The sequence below is a fragment of the Dasypus novemcinctus genome, chromosome 29 (genome assembly GCF_030445035.2).
Source record: "Dasypus novemcinctus isolate mDasNov1 chromosome 29, mDasNov1.1.hap2, whole genome shotgun sequence".
NCBI classification, from domain to species: domain Eukaryota; kingdom Metazoa; phylum Chordata; class Mammalia; order Cingulata; family Dasypodidae; genus Dasypus; species Dasypus novemcinctus.
Window position 1 is genome coordinate 37229899 of NC_080701.1, and position 14656 is coordinate 37244554.

The window sequence follows — 14656 nt, forward strand, 5'->3', positions numbered from 1 at the left end:
TTTAGAAGATTACATGCCAAAATATTCAAGTTATTAACTCCATGTGGTTTTTAGGATTTTAAATTACGGTTATGTTTTATAAATATGTGGCCCTCCAACTAGTATAAGGATTAGATAAACTGAAATGCCATGAAATAACTCAAGCTCAAAGTTGAAAGTAAATCCTACAGTCAGTACTGGCTCTGCCATTTGTTAATTAATTCTGTTTGTAACTGTCACATTTGAATGATACTGAAAACAACAGTACCCCAAATTTGTTGCCATTTGGCTGAGCTAATAATTTTCAGGACTTTAAATAAATAATTAATCTAATTATTCTATTTTTTTCAAACCTCTTTATGAAAGACTAGGCTAAATCATATTTTTACAACCCTAAAGTCTTCTAGATTTTATCTGAATATTGACACCCACCCCCAGCAGCTTCTTCAAAGCACCCGTCACTTCCTTGTTCCTCAGGCTGTAAATGAGAGGATTTAACATGGGTGTGAGAATGTTGTAGAACAAGGAAATAGCCTGTCCTTCCTCTGTTGAGTACAGGGTTGGAGGTATCATGCAGGCAAAGAAACCTGGGCCCAAATACAGGATCACCACTGTGAGATGGGAGGAACAGGTGGCCACAGCTTTGTTCCTGCCCTCTGGGGATCTCATATGAAAGACACTTAAGAAAATGAGGCTATAAGAGGCCAGAATGAGCCCAAAGGGGAGGAGAATGAACACAACTCTGTGACAAACTGAATCATTTCATAATTAGAAGTGTCCTCACAGGAGAGTTTCAAGATAGCTGGAACCTCACAGAAGAAATGGTGAATCTCCCTGGAACTACAGACTGAAAAATGCATGGTGTACACTGTGTGGATCAGGGAATTTAGGAATCCCACCACCCAAGAGAAGGCAGCTATCTGTAAGCAGGCTCTGGAGTTCATGACAACTGAGTACCTCAGTGGGTTGCAGACAGCAACATAGTGATCATAGGACATCAAAGTCAAGAGGATGCTTTCAGAACCTGTTATAGCCACATAGAACAGCATCTGCATTCCACAGCCAATCTCTGAGATACTTCTCCTCTGCATCCAGAAGTCAGTGACCATCTTAGGAATGGTGGTGGAGAAGAGAATCAAGTCCATGACAGAAAGCTGACTGAGAAGCAAGCACATGGGAGTGTGGAGCCGAGAATCCAGGCAAATTAGTAGGATAAGGATGGTGTTCCCAGAGAGTGCAATGATGTAGCTCAGGAAAATTATATAGATAAGGAAGCTGAGCTCTTTCATATCAGGAAATAGTCCAAGGAAAGTGAATTCTGTAGCTGACGTGTTATTTCCTTCCCTCATGTCCATGATAAGACTGAGGTCATCTGGGGAAACCCAGTTAGTATGTGAGAGATGGAAATTTCTTATTGGATATTTCTCTTAAATCACTTTGTAAAAGCCTAGTTATTTCCATATCTTAAACCCAGATATAACACATTAGCCTAATCCCTCTCCTTAGTACTTAAATGTAATGTTGCCTTACAAATGTCCTAGATCTGAGTTAGAGTCAAGTTTCAAGCTCATTGTGCCTGAAACACATACTTGAACAATTTAATTTCTCTCAGTTTCAAAGAGAAGATTTCATATTTAAAATGATGGTAATAATAATACTTACATCAATAGCTATTAACATGGGACAGTGACTAAATTATGGTAAGTTGAAATATACATTGTTTTCCTTCCTCTTCTCCCAAAGCTCCTTTTCTCTCTCAGGACAAACTTATTTCTCTTCTTATCCATTTTCATCTGTGAGGACTTTAAAGTTAGGATAAAATTGTTTTTCACATTTGCATTCTCAACGAGCTGATCTGGATTGTTACTTTAGATATATACTCAATAAATTTTATTGAATATATATATATATATATATGTTTCAAAACCCTAACATTGCCTTACAAATGTAATGATTGGCATTTTAAAGATATTATTTCAATTTATTCTTTAAAATCAAACATAATTGATAAGCTAACATTAAATATATTTATTAAATATATATCTCTGTATGTCCATATTTGTCCAATTTGTGCAGTGAAAATCTCATAATTTATGAACATTTAAAATTTTCAAGAACTACAACTACTCTAAATTCCCACAATGATTTTTCTTATGTAAGTAATCATTTGTTACTTCTTGCAGTTTTATTTTGAAATGAAGCAAAATATGAGTGAATCAAGCTTAGATTTCTAATTATTATAAGCAAAATAACATTATTGCTGAAGGAATATTTACCATATAATAGTAAAATATTTTTCTTGCAGTTTTATTTTGAAATGAAGCAAAATATGAGTGAATCAAGCTTAGATTTCTAATTATTATAAGCAAAATAACATTATTGCTGAAGGAGTATTTACCATATAATAGTAAAATATTTTTCATTTCCTCCTTCTTTAAAATGGTCTCCCTTCTGGCTAGTCCCCAGTCCAGTACATCTCTTCACACAGGCGTTCATTGTATATATTCTATAACGGACTAACAAGCATAGTAATTGTTCTATTTCTTCTCCCATCTGAGTAACTCCTGATTTTATTATGAATTGTGTTTTCAGTATTATGGAGCTTAAGTACTACTTTGTAAGAGACACCATGTACATGAAAACCCCTATGCAGATACCCAAGGGCCAAAAGATTAATGGGTAAATCGTAAGGGAATTCAGTCCCTAGATGTTAATTAATTTGAATTTATTTCATAACTACTTACATGTTCCTCCCCCACCAAAATCTTTAGATAATATTTATTATTAGCATGTGATTCTTTGAAAAACACCCATTTTCCTCTGAGTTTCTTGACTTATTCTCCACTCTTCTCTTTTTGTAACTAAATACTTCCTCTTTAAGTAGAGACAAAATTCATAGTGGTCTTTTCACAAATCCCTTACATTATTAAGCCATATATGGCATGAATTTTTAATTTTTATGCTATTTATAGGAAAATAAATGTAACTTCTGAATCCAGACTTTGTGCATGTGAGTGTGTATGTGTTTACATGTGTTAGTATGTGTATATTTTACATCTGTTACTTCAGTGACTTGGAGCTAGAAATCAAGGATTTGTTCATATTTCAATATTTACTTTCATAATTTTATGTTACACAATAAGTCTCAAGCCCCTCTTTTTGACTATTCACAGATAGGCATATCATGGAATAAAATGAGGAAATCAGATTGTTAAACCACTTATGTTGATAATGCCACTTTGTGTTAAAACTTCTCAGAACATGATTTTGGCATCAAAACATGCTGGGGAATGAGCCTCTCTGGCACCAAGGAGTTACTTATGATCCTCTGGAGCTATTGCAATATTTTCTTCTCCAATTCTTAAAAAAAAAAAATCAGAATAATCCACAATTGTCTCATTCCATTACCTTTACTTACTATTTGCTCTACAACCACTCCAGTCAGAAATCCTCTCAAATCCTCTCCTTAAACACCACTGACATCTACACTGGAAAACACAGTATCTGATTCCTTCTGCTGCAGTATATGGTTGTGGACTGCACCCTCATTCTTGAAACACTGTTCTCTCTTGGCTTCTGGGACTGTTGGTCAGATAGAAAGATACCTATTACCTCTTCCAGGGAAGGTGAAGTGTCTATTATAATGGAGGGTTACAAGAGCAAACTAACACCTTCCACCAGCAGCAGCAGTTCTAGGGTCTCAACATCCTCCATGGTTTTCAGTGGTCAGAGCCACCAACAAAAGCATGACTCACACAGATACTGGATGGAAAAACATTTAATCACATACAGAAGTGAGAAGCAAGGTCAGTTTCACTCGAGCGCATTGGTCTCCCATGGTCAGCAGGTCTCTATCTGTGGCTTACACAAGGTGAAAGTCTATGCATACCTCTTGTGTAGTAGTGGAAGTGCACTGCTCCCTCCCTGACATAAACAGATATATTGGGGGGAGGGTAGTCCAACTGCCTTGTTCAGATGCTTGTCAATGATATGATCAAACAGCAGGCTAAAGTAACAACTAAGAAGCCAAGTAGGTATATTACTTTTATATGCCCTAAAAAAATTGCCCTAACTACGGCAATTCCCATCAGTGGTTGGCGATAAAGGTTGTCAGGGGTGCACAGGAAAACTACCTGAATACTAACAATGCATTCTGTAATGGGGGTCATATACAATGGAGGTTTTTAGTCCTCCATAGCAAATTGTGCAAGCATGCCATAGCGATGGCCTCAGATCCCTAAACATAAGGTCTGCATCTTGGAGCTAGGGATTTAGGGATCAAAGTCACCTGTGCACCAGTATCTAAAAACTATGTAACACTTTGAAGCAGTGTGGACAACAGAACACCATGCTCTTATAGCTAATACATTCCTGTGCATGTGAACCAACTGCAGGTGGGAACTTTTAATTAAATTACTTCACTTGAGGTCCCTGTGTTAGATTGCATGGCCACCAGGGAAGGGAGAGAGTCTTAATTCACTTACTTGGAGTCCTTTATAAAAGGGAGAAACATATGGAGACAGACAGAAAAATTCCTCAAAGCTGAAAAAGGAAGCCCTGGAAGCCAGAAGGTGAAGTCACAGAACTTGGGAGAAAGAAATTCATAGGAGAAAAACGAAAGCCAAAGGCTGCCAGAAACTGAAAGGAAGGGAATCTGGAGGAGCAGGCAGAGACCAGCAGATGCTGCCATTGTGCCTTTCCATGTGCCTGATTGCCCACACCTGTGGTTCTGGAATAAAGTGTCTCCTTTATTTGGTAATTTTTCTCAGTCTCTGAACATTAACCTTATAAGTTAATAAATCCTTATTGTAAAAACCAACCCATTTTCTGGTGTATTGCCTTGGCAACCTTTAGCAAACTAAAATAACTTCAGAAGTGCAATTCTTTCTCACTTCCTTCTAAAACTCAAATTGTGGCATAGGACCTTTAGTTCCTCCTGGAAACAGAGACACCTCTGTGGAGAGATCTCAGTATACAAAATACTGCCTGCCTGTGGTCACCCCTCGGGCTGAAGTGTGGTTTGCTGGCCTGGCGGGGGAGCAGCCGCGGCAGGCCAAGCCGCTGCCCCCATAATAGGGTGGCTGGTCAGACTCACCGCCACCCCTGAAGGGAGCTCGGCATGGGCGCAGAGTGCCCTCGGGTCTCCCCTTCTCGGCAGCCATGCTTCCGTGGCCGCCCCTCCTCCCGGATGGCGCCACACGATGCTGGTAGGGCGGCACCCTTCTTCTTCTTTCTCCCTGCGCAGGCGCAGGGCGGAAAATTCCAGTCTGCCCTTTTCCCCTCCCCTGACAGCAGCAACAGCCAGGCGTGGGCGGAAAAATCCAGTCTGCCGTTTTCCCTCCCCCCGACAGCAGCAACAGCCAGGCGTGGGCGGGAAACTCAAGTCTGCCCTCCACCCCAGCAACAGCAGCCACCAATCCCTAAACCCTGCCCCTTCCCCCAGCAACAGCGACAGCCAATCCCTAACCACCACCCCTCCCCCGTCCAGTACCGCCCACTGACCTTTCACCGGCAACCAATCAGAACAGGGCGTGGCTTCGACCAATCAGCCTTCCCCAGCCCCTATAAAACTGTTGCCTCTCCCTCAATAAAGTGGACTTGCGTGTTTACCTTGTCTCCGCGGTAGTTTTTCTGCCGTGCGCCCTCCAGTCCTGAGAGCCCCCGACAAGGGCCTGGCCTCCCTTGTCCCCAGTTCGTCGCCTGCTTCTCCGGGCGACCCCTTCATGGCCTGCTTCTCCGGGCGACCCCTTCATCGCCGGCTTCTCCGGGCGACCCCTTCGTCGCCGGCTTCGCCGGGCAACCCCGTCAGCCGAACCGCGCAACCCCTTGTGAGACCGATCCCTCGTCTGCTGCCGGACTGACCCCTCGTCCCAAGTGGGACCGACCCCTCGTCCCAAGCGGGACCGACCCCTCGTCCAGAGCTGGACCAACCCCTCGTCCGCAGCCAGACCCCACCTCTACCGACCGAGCAAGCCGTCGCACCTGCCCTCCAATCCATCCCAAGGCACATAAGGAAAGGCAGAGGAAATGGTATCCATGCCAATCCTAGAGGCCACCATGATGCAGAATGCAGCAGGGCCACCTATTTAATTATCAGAGAGACTTACAGACTAGCTATTCTTTGGCTGGGACTCCCAGGGGGTTATAGGGTGGACCATTCTGCTTTGACTCCTTGCAGTACAGTGCCTTGGGATTGGGAGAAGGGCAGTTGCCACCCATTGTCTCTCTCTCTCTTTTTCTAAATCTTACATGTGGTAAGCCAGCAGTCCTGTGCACACAGGTAAATGGCCACCCCTACCACATCTTGCTATGCCATAGAACCCCTTAGGGGATGGAGAGGTGGTAAAGACCTACATGACTTTCTGTCCTCCTGACAAGGAGGGCAAGGACTTAGCAAGGACTGTCCCTGTTACCACAGTCACTGCTGCTGCAGTCACTGTTCAAGAGAGTGCAGGGCAGATTGTCTTCTGCTGGACAACTCAAGGTAAGGCCACTCCTGTTTGCATAGCAGCTGTACCTTTTGCTCTGTTGGCAGTGGCACATCCAAGGGCTCTAAAGGGAACAGTATCATTTGGCCACCTCATGGCAGTATTTTCTAACTTAAACAAGGTTGCCTCTGTTATTGTGGTGGTAAACTACCCCAAGACTATAAGGTATCTAAATGGTCATTAGGTAGAGTGATCCTAAAATGTTCTACACTCTATTATTTATTCTGAAGTTTCAATAACTTGCTGCATTGCAGGGTGTCTATTGGAGACCTGCTTGCAGTTACTTAGCTAATGGACCATGTTTTCTGGTTCCATTGTCAGAGGTCCTCAGTCTTTAGGGAATTTTTCCCATAACCTTCTTTGAGCCTCTCTGTTGAGTCTCTAAACTAATTCACTTCAGCAATTTTTGCCTGGAAGAGGACCTGTGTTTGCCTACAGAATCACAAAAGTTTGTAAATACAATCAGCTGGCATTCTTTTATAGAATTTACCCAAAATCTACTGGCACAGCTAGAGAAATGCCTCTCAGGATTGACCAGCAACCCTCAAAAATGTCCTTAAAACTCTGTTATCACCCTACTGTTGAGGTCCCCCACAAGACCCTCAATTTCTTGTATTTGGGTACTGCAAACAGCTCAGCCAGACGCACATCCCTGCACAAGTACTGCTGATTCCTTAATATGCAGAGGGGGTTGTCAGGTAACATGGGAGTGTACAGTAGGCCAGAAACCAGGGTACAGTTTTGCTACTATTCCTGAATCCTCCCTCCCACTTCTCTGCCCTTATGAACCACACAAGTTCACAATGTTAACAGGAATTTATTCACATCTCCCTTGTCTCATGCAGTGAGAAGGAGGCTGCTAACTCAGTCTGCTTGTTACCAACAGGGGAGCTGGCAGCAGTCACACTGAGATGACTGAATTGATGATCCCTTACACCTCCACCATGCCACAGAGTGCTTTGTTGGTATATCTGCTCACTTTGCAAAATTCTCTTGGAAAAGACACCCATTATAATTTCCAAGAGAGGAGTCCTACCACAAAGAGGATAAAAGTGATTTCAATCCATTCCAATATAGGTGTTGGGGTCACCAAGAAATACAGAACATATATCGGCAATGTATGGAACAACGTTTACTTACGTAGAGAAGAGACAACGCAAGTTCATCTTCACTACTGGAAATTAGTTCTCCAGGGTCAGCATGTCTTGCCCTGTGGCCAAAGCCATGAGATGGTCTATAAGCACCCTTCTGCCTTGTGTGCTGTAGGGGAGGTACCCCATTCCCTCCCCTTGGGAACAGATATAGCAGCTGAGGTGGGAGAAGTGTTATAAAATATAATACTTAACCATGCCTTTTCCAGTGAATATCTACATATACACAGGACAAAAGTGCAAAGAATGTTTGGGCAGGCCACTGACAGGTAGGGGATGTTTCTTTTTTTTATCTCCAGGAACACTTGAGAATGGAATAAGCACATATTTATCATCCTATCCTAGAAGCCAGGCTAACATTTCTAATCACAAGCACAGGGACTATTCGTAGGTTGCAAGGAAAGATGGAAGACCACACTCAGATTTCCCCTTTTTATGTACTACATCTAGGGCCTCTCTTTAAAAAATACATTTATGAACTTCCTTGTTGTTAAGATATAGAAATTTAAAAATGTGTGTAAAACACCCTGGGTGTACAGTTTATTTTATAAACAAAAATCTAAATTTTATTGCCATAGAAGAAAAGGAAGAACTTAGGTGAATTAGATTCAACAAAGTCATTAGCAGAGTTAGAAACTCAATCATTGGTATTAATTACCTCATAGCTAAAGTAGTAAGTTAAAGATAATTCAGTTAAGAAGACAAGCAACAACTCTGATATTAGCAATATTAATGCAGACAACAGTAACTATTTCTGCAAAATGCATTGGGACAGAATTGCTAATGACTGATACTTTCACAGACTTATACTTTTCACAGAGATCACCAAGGGAACAGAGACTCTCAAGTCTGGAGGGACAATATTTGATTGCAAAAAAACTTGTTGTGCAAAAGACAAAAACACCACTCAAAAAATGAGATAAAAAGCTGAATTTATTACTTGTTTATGCAACACAGAGCTACTGCTTCTCAAACATAGTCTCTTTGAGTAAATCTGAAGCTGACCTGACATAGATTTTTGGGAAGCTCTGTGTTCAGGGACAGATATAATTTCAAATTTGGAACGTTCATGGATTGGCTTTTATTCCTTATTTTAAAAGGAGTTTTAGGTTACAAAAATAAATCAAATATTTATGGGATTACCATTGACATCTATTCCTCTCCCTCTCACACTTTCGCCCATTAACATCTTTCATTAGTGTGAAACATTTGTTGCAATTGATGAACTAAAATTGAAGCATTGCTACTAACTATGGCCAATGGTTTATATTATGGTATACACTTTGCCCTGTACACTTTACAGGTTTTGATGTAATGTATAATGACTTGTATCCATCTTTGAGATATGATGCAGAACAATGTCAATGTCATAAAAATGCTATTTTTTCCACCTGTTCTTCTTTCCCTCTTACTTTGTAGCCTATGGAAACCACTAAGTTTCAGTTCTTCAAGAATAAGGTTCATAGTTCCATGCATTAATGTTGAAGGCTTTACATACTGGTCTGTTTTCTTTTATTAGACACTGGTTATGTACCTGAGCAATTCTTGCCCCTCAATTTGAGAATTGATTTATGTTGGTGCAAAAGTAATTGCAGTCATGCATTGTTGAAATTTGCCATTTGTTGAACTTTATTTAAGAATAAATTGTTGGGGAAGTGGACTTGGCCCAGTGGATAGGGCATCTGTCTACCACATGGGAGGTCCGCGGTTCAAACCCCAGGCCTCCTTGACCCGTTGGAGCTGGCCCACGTGCAGTGCTGATGTGCGCAAGGAGTGCCCTGCTACGCAGGGGTATCCCCCACGTAGGGGAACCCCACATGCAAGGAATGCGCCCCGTAAGGAGAGCCGCCCAGCATGAAACAAAGTGCAGCCTGCCCAGGAATGGTGCTGCACACATGGAGAGCTGACACAACAAGATGACACAACAAAAAGAAACACAGATTTCCATGCCGCTGACAACAACTAAAGTGGACAAAGAAGACACAGCAAATAGACACAGAGAAAAGACAACGGGGGGGGGGGGGGGGGGGGGAAAGGAGAGAAATAAAAAAATAAATCTTTTTTAAAAAAAAGAAAAGCTAAAACTGATGATCTAGCTGCACACATGGAAGCACTAGAAAAAGAACAGCAAACTAATGCCAAACCAAGCCAAAAGAAAGAAATTGTAGAGCTCATAGCATGAAATTAATGAAATTGAGAAAAAACATTAATAGAGAAAATCAACAAAACCAAAAGTTGGTTTTTTGAGAAGATAAAATAAATCATCAAACCCTTAGTTAAACTGGCAAAAAATGAGAGAAGACCCAAATAAATAAAATCAGAAATGAGAGAGGGGACATTACCTCTGACCCCATAGAAGTAAGAGTGATCATTAGAGGATACTATGAACAACTATATGCCAATAAAACTGGAAAATGTAGACAAGACAGACAAATTCCTGGAAACACTTGAACCACCGACATTGACTCTAGAAGAAGTAGAAAAACTTGACAAACCAATCACAAGTGAAGAGACTGAAACAGTCATCAAATCCTCCCAAAGAGGAAAAGCTCAAGACCAGATGGTTTTAAAGGTGAATTCTAGCAATTATTCAAAGATGAACTAATATTAATCTTGCTCAAACTCTTTCAAAAAATTGAAGAGGAAAGAATCCTACCAAACTCATTCTATGAAGCCAATATCACCCTAATACCAAAAATAGTTAGAGATACTACAAAAAAGAAAATTACAAACCAATATCTCTAATGAATATAGATACAAAAATCCTCAGAAAAATACTTGCAAACAGAATCCAAAAGCACATTAAAAGTATTATACACCAAGATCCAGTGGGTTTTATCCCAGATATTCAAGGGTGGTTCAACCCAAGAAAATCAATCAGTATAATAAATGACATTGATAAATTGAAGAAGAAAAATCACATGACCCTCTCAATTGATGCAGAAAAGGGATTTGGCAAAATACTGGACACTTTCTTGGAAAAACACTCCAAAAGAAAGGAATAGAAGGAAGCTTTCTCAATACAATAATGTGCATACATGAAAAATCTACAGCCAGCATTGTACTCAGAGGTGAAAGACAGAAAGCTTTCCTGCTGAGATCAAGAACAAGACAAGGATACCTATTGTCACCAATGTTATTCAACATTGTGTTAGAAATTCTAACTAGAGCAATTAGGTTAGGCAAAGAAATAAGAGGCACCCAAATAGAAAAAAGAAGAATTAAAATTTTCACTATTCACTGATGACATGATCCTATATCTAGAAAATACTGAAAAGTACACAGCAGAGCTATTAAAATTAATAGATGAGTTCAGCAAAGTGGTGGGATACAAGGTCACTACACAAAAATCAATAGCATTTCTATGTACTACTGATGTGCAATTTGAGGAGGAAATCAGAAAAAATCCATTTATAATAGCAATTAAAACTATCAAATATATAGGAATAAACATAGCCAAGAACATAAAGCACCTGTATTCAAAGAACTATAAAACATTTGGCTAAAAGAAATGGAAGACTTAAATAAATGGAAGTACATTCCATGTTCACAGATTGGAAGACTAAATATTGTTAAGATATCAATTTTACCTAAACTGATTTACAGATTCAACACAATCCCAATAAAAATCCCAACAGCATTTTTTTTCCAAAAATTGAAAAGCCAATAATCAAATTTATTTGTAAGGTTAAGGGGTCCCGAACAGCAGAAAAATACCTTAAAAAGGAAGAACGAAGTTGGAGCACTCTTGCTTCCTGAATTTAAAACATATTACTTAGCTACAGGGGTAAAATAGCATGATACTGGAATAAGGACTGACAGATTGACCAATGGAATTAAATGGAGAATTCAGAAATTGACCCTCACATCTATAGTCAAGTGATTTTTTTACAAGGTTGGTAAGCCCACCCAGCTGGGCTTAACAGTCTATTCAACAAATGGTTATGGGAGAACTGAGTAGCCATAGCCAAAGAAAAAAGGAAGACCCCTCACACCTTATATAAAATTTAATCAAAATGGGTCAATATAAAAAAAAACCCATAAAACTCCCAGAAGAAAATGCAGGAAAACATCTTCAAGATCTTGTGGTAGGTGGTACCTTCTTAAACCTTATGCCCAAAGCACGAACAACAAAAGAAAAGTAGATAAATGAGACTTCCTCAAAATTAAACACTTTTTTTTTACATTTTAAAAAATTTAATTGAACTATATCACACAAACATAAACAATAAATGTATTGCAATATTTGTGAACTTACAAAATAAGCATGCATAACATCATTCAGGGACATCACATCTCATCTTATCAACAATACATTGCATTTTTGTGAAACAGTTTTTTTATTTTATTTTACTTTTTAATGATTTTTTAAAAAGTTAATAGATCACACGAAATGTTACATTAAAAAAAGTAAGAGATTTCCATATACCCCACCCCCACTCCACTCCTCCCACATGAACAACCTCTTTCATCATTGAGGCACATTCATTGCATCTGGTGAATACATTTTGGAGCACTGCTGTACCACATGCATAATAGTTTACATTGTAGTTTACACTCTCCTCCAGTACACCTTTTAAAAATTTTTCTTCTTTTTTATTGAAGTATATCATTTATACATGAACACACATAAACAATAAGTGTATAATAAAGATTGTGAGCTTACAAAATAAGCATATACGAAATCACACAAGGGTCTCATACATCACCCCTCCACCAACTTTTTGCATTGTTGTGAAACATTTGTTACCAACTATGCAAGAACATCATTAAAATATTACTATAGTAATATTTTGTCCTTATCTTACATTTGGTGTAAGTCCTTATCTTACATTTGGTGTCTTTTTCCCCCAACCCATACTATTTTTTAAAATATGTATTTGTTACAGTTATTGTGAACTTGCAAAACAATCATACAGGTGAACCCAGAAGTGGTTGAGAATTTTGCTTAAGGGTGCAAATTAAAGAAGGTCCTTCTGTGAACTAGAGCAGATATACATCACTATTGCAGGTGATAGGAATATGGAGAAGCATGGGAAAACTACAATTGGTGTGACCTATAGACTGTGGTTAACAGCACTACTATAATATTCTTGCAACAATGTCAAAGCTGTACAGTGTTAATAATGGAGGTGTATGGAAAAAGTATGCCAAATGTATGCTATGGACTGTGATTTGTCAATGTAGTCTAATGATATTGTCTCATAATCTGTAACAAATGTTCCACCAGGGTGTGGAGTTGTATGGAAAACCCCCATACACTTTTGCACCTCAAAGGACTTTGTCAAAAGGGTGAAAAGGCAGCTGACTCAATGGGAGAAAATATTTGACAATCACATATCTGATAAAGGTTTAATATCCAAGATATATTAAGAGATCACACAATTCAACAGTAAAAAGGCAAACTATTGAATTGAAAAATGAGCAAAAGACAACTATCCAAAGAAGAAATACAAATGGTGAAGAAACACATGAAAAAATGTTCAACATCACTAGAGATTAGGGAAATGCAAATCAAAACTACATGAGACATCATTTCACACCTATTAGATTGACCACTATTAAAAAGTTGGAAAACTATAAATGCTGGAGAAGATGTGGAGAGATAGGAATACTTATTCACTCTTCATGGGAATGTAGAATGATATAGCCACTGTGGATGAGTGTTTGGCAGTTCCTAAGGAATTTGAATATAGATTTGCCATGGGATGCAGCAATACCATTTCTAGGTATATACCCAGAAGTACTGAGAGCACTAACATGAATTGATAGCTGCACCCTGATGTTCATAGCAGCATTGTTCAAGATAGTGAAAAGTTGGGAACAGCCCAGGTGTTCATCAACTGATGAATGGATAAATTGTGGAGTATATACATGATGGAGTATTACGAAGTGGTAAGAAGAAATGAAGTCATGAAATACATTACCGCATGGATGAACCAGGAGGATATTATGTTGAATGAAGCAAGACTGACACAAAAAGACATATACTGTATTATTGTCCTATTATGAACTAGATATATTATATGAAATATAAATATATTATATGAAATATGAATATTGATAGAATTGTATATATAAGATCATTTTTCTTTGAAGCTGAAAAAATGTAAGTTAATAGCACAAAATATTAATATCAGACAAAAAAATAAAAAACCAAAACATTATGCTAAATGAAGAAAAACAGACACAGAGTACTACATATTCTGATTGTATTTATATAAAATGTAAATATAAATCAATTTATAAAGATGAAAGGAGATTAGTAGTTATGTAGATCTGAAGAATGAATGCTAAGAGGTGTGGAGTCTTTCTTTTTGGATTACTGAAATTTTTCTAAAATTTTTGAGATGATGAATGTACAACATTGTGATTATACTAAAAGCCATTGATTATACACTTTGGATCAAATAGCCAGAAACACCAGCTTTGTAGAGTGGGGGAAGCAGAGAAAGATTGAGAGGTGAGGAATTTTCTTGTTTGTTTTTTGTTTATTATTATTATTGGAATAATAAAAATGCTCTAATAATGATTGAAAATGATGAATGCACTATGTGGTTATAGCAAATACTATCTATTGTATGCTCTGGATGTATTGTAAGTTTATTAATATGTATCAATAAAATTGATTTCTTAAAAAAAAAAAGACCTAAACAAACAAACATCACCAGTTGACATGGAACCTCAAGGATTGCAGGAATTCACCCCCAGAATGGATCAGTCTTTGGGGAGAAAACAAGCCTTGCTGATAACTTGATTTTTGAACTTCTAGCTTCTGAAACTGAAAACCAATAAATTCCTGTTGCTAAATCAAAATAACTTGTGCTATTTTTCATAGCAGCTCAGTCAAAAGACATATCCTGATTGAAGGCTTTCCCACAGCTCTCTATTTTCCCTATTTCCTCTTCTCTAATGCCTTACTTGTCTTTATGTTATGCAAGTTTATCAAATAATATGGTAGATTGGAGAAGGAATCCAGAGAAACCATGAAGCATGTAATTCATGATCAACTATTAGGAACAGGTACTATTGACTTAG

At 38.6% G+C, this 14656-nt stretch overlaps 1 pseudogene; it reads right to left on the minus strand.

Annotated features, from left to right (window-relative positions):
• Positions 1–372: 372 nt before the first annotated feature.
• On the minus strand, positions 373–1334 carry LOC105747063 (olfactory receptor 2T4-like; annotated as a pseudogene).
• Between the last annotated feature and the right edge of the window lie 13322 nt (positions 1335–14656).